This window comes from Vespula vulgaris, chromosome 10 (assembly GCF_905475345.1).
Source record: "Vespula vulgaris chromosome 10, iyVesVulg1.1, whole genome shotgun sequence".
NCBI classification, from domain to species: Eukaryota; Metazoa; Arthropoda; class Insecta; order Hymenoptera; family Vespidae; genus Vespula; species Vespula vulgaris.
In genome coordinates, this window is record NC_066595.1 from 4,057,501 (window position 1) to 4,060,344 (window position 2,844).

The window sequence follows — 2,844 nt, forward strand, 5'->3', positions numbered from 1 at the left end:
ATATATATATATGTATATAAATATAGTATTATCTTTAATTTCTTTTCTTCGACCGTAAAACCTATGTATAGCGTAAACGTTTATATATATGTACATATATAACGAGAAAAGAGATTCGTGCTTTAAAGCAAAGAAGTTAGAAAGAGATAAAAATAGAAATAGAAATAGAAACGCAGACAGAGAGAAAGACAGAGAGACGGACAAACAGAGAGAGAGAGAGAGAGAGAGAGAAAGTCAACGTCGGTTTTCGAGCAACTAAGCGCCTCTTGAATTCCACCTAGTCAGCTGATTTATGGTTGGAATTAGCCTTCTGTCTCTCTTCTTATACGACTATACACACATACATATACACAAAACACTCGTATACTCCTCTCTCTCTCTCTCTCTTTCTCTCTGCTTTTACACGTACTTATATACATAGATAGAAAACATATACCGATACTGACGTTATATACAAGAGCATATACGTTAACTGTATATACGTACGCGCCGATCACGTGAATAACTCTGGTTCTCTTCTGCGTGAAATTAATTTTAATTGTTCGTTAATTAGTTCTTACGGAAACTATGTGCAGCAAAGCATCGAGAAAGCCACGAGCTCGTTCTACTATGGCGAAGCCAAGCATTAATATCCCATCTCCTTTTCCTTCTCTCGGTTTCCTTTGTTCGTCTTCTGTCTCTCTCTCTCTCTCTCTCTCTCTTTCTTTCTCCCTCTTCTTTCTCTATTCTCTCTCTCTTTCTATTACTATTTCTCTCATTTCGCTTATATCATCAATTCTCTAATGATATATCTTAGCTTTAGTTTCCGTTTTCTAAGAAGATTGTCCATATAAAGACATTTAATTTATTTATACGTAACAAATGTATTTTTGATAAGCAATATAATCACAACGTGTTGTTAAACTTTTATACATCGCGTATATCATTTTTGTATGTAACTATGTACGTAATCATTAAGTGTATCCCTCATAAAATAATATATATCTATATATACATGTTTTGTGTGTAATACTTAATATATAATATATATTATGTTTCGTGTATAAAATGAAATATAATACTTATTGATATACGTTCAATTTTCTATTGATAAATTAAATATATCGGTAAATATACTTAATAATATAATTTACGGTAATTATACTCAATAATTTCACTATTTTTATTTCAACTAGTATTTATCTCAACTACTAGTAGTATAAGGTTTTAAGATTTTTCTATTATTATAAAAGGAAGAAAAGAAGAAAAAACGATGAATATTTTAGGAATAAGTTCAGATAACGTGTATAAAGTGATCAAAGTTAAAAAAATTCATTATACGAATGAAATTTAAAATAAAATCGATGGAAAGTGTCCGAAGAAGTGGAAAGATTAATTAGATTAAAAAAATAAAAAAATAAAGAAATAAAATAAAATAAATAGATAAAAAAAAAAAAAGATAGATAAAAAAGATTTTTATAGTGGACGAAGAGGAGGATAGGAGGAGGAATAACCGATGAATCGAGACGGATATCGAGTTGCACGATTTAATATCGAAAAAAAAAATAGGAAGAAAAAGGGACTATCACCGATACCAAAGTTATTTCGATCGATCTGAACACGAACACGGTTACACCTACGAACCTGGGATTAATTTTCCAACCGAAGATTGACTCGCGTTAAAAATCACGATACTTGCTGTATTTTCTTTCTCTATTTTTTTTCTTTTTTTTTTTTATGTAGCAACTAGTCTTTTCTTCTCTTTTTTTTTAAGAACATCGTCCACTGCAGCAGAAAATTGAAATTATTTCATCGATACCTTCGCGATCGATTTATTATTTCATTCGCCGCTTTAGTTTCAATTCGAACGAATTCGATACAGCGAAGGGAAATTACGATATTCTGTATTTTTTTTTTTTTTTTGCTTTCTTTCATTCGGTTTGCTTTTTCTATCCTATCCTAGCATATCCTATAGTCTATCAATTCTCGTTACATTTGTACATTTAATAAATTCGATCTTGAAAACGGACATAAGGATTTAAATAATATTCGCTGGATGAATTCATCGTTTCTTGAGAACGAGTTAAAATTAGATCTCGAGTTTTACAGGAAAACTCATTTACGTTGGCTTTTAAATAATCGGATAAGATAATAAATATTGATATTATCAAGAAAGACGTAATACGATCGATACGACGTAGATATAATTATACGACGTAGATTACAATTTTTATTACGATTATATTTTTTATACGATTACGCATACGTACATATGTACAAGAAATATAAATATTTACCTGGTAGAAACATTCTATGTACTTCGATTCTTCTAATTTCAAGTTTCACGATAATAAAAAGCAGGGTAGGGAAGAACGTAGAAAGAAGAAAGACGAATCCATAAGTTGAATGCTGCTACTTCGCCGTTTTCGTCGCCATTTTCGAAGATTTAAAAGACGAAACATTTCAAAACTCTTTCTAACGTCGAATAATCTATGTCACTGCTTAACACGTTCTATAGAAATAAATGTTGAACACCATGGATGATGGTTAATTCGATGTACGTGTAACTCGACTGTGTGCGTCCGTGTTTGAAACTCGACTGAGAAGAAAGCAGCGAAAATTGTGACCTCGATAACGCATGAAGGACTTTCAAAACCACAACCGAATAGCTGTGAAATATAAATGTTTATTTTTCTTTTTCTTCCTTTGTTTCTTTGTTTCTATCTATCCACATTCTCCTTTAAGGAATCTTAGCGATGTTCGACCTTAACCGTAGTTATGTCCTTGTTTTTCGTATTTTCTCTCTCTCTCTCTCTCTCTCTCTCTCTCGTCGATCTACCAAGCAATGTAAATCGATATAACGAG

General features: G+C 31.4%; 1 protein-coding gene across 1 annotated transcript in view; it reads right to left on the reverse strand.

The window, feature by feature from the left end:
* The window catches only part of LOC127066898 (zwei Ig domain protein zig-8), an 87,744-nt gene extending 85,178 nt beyond the window's left edge, over positions 1 to 2,566 (reverse strand). The window contains exon 1 of the mRNA XM_051001159.1: positions 2,277 to 2,566. The gene's annotated coding sequence lies outside the window, so the exon portion shown is untranslated. The remainder of the gene's footprint in view (positions 1 to 2,276) is intronic.
* Positions 2,567 to 2,844: the final 278 nt, after the last annotated feature.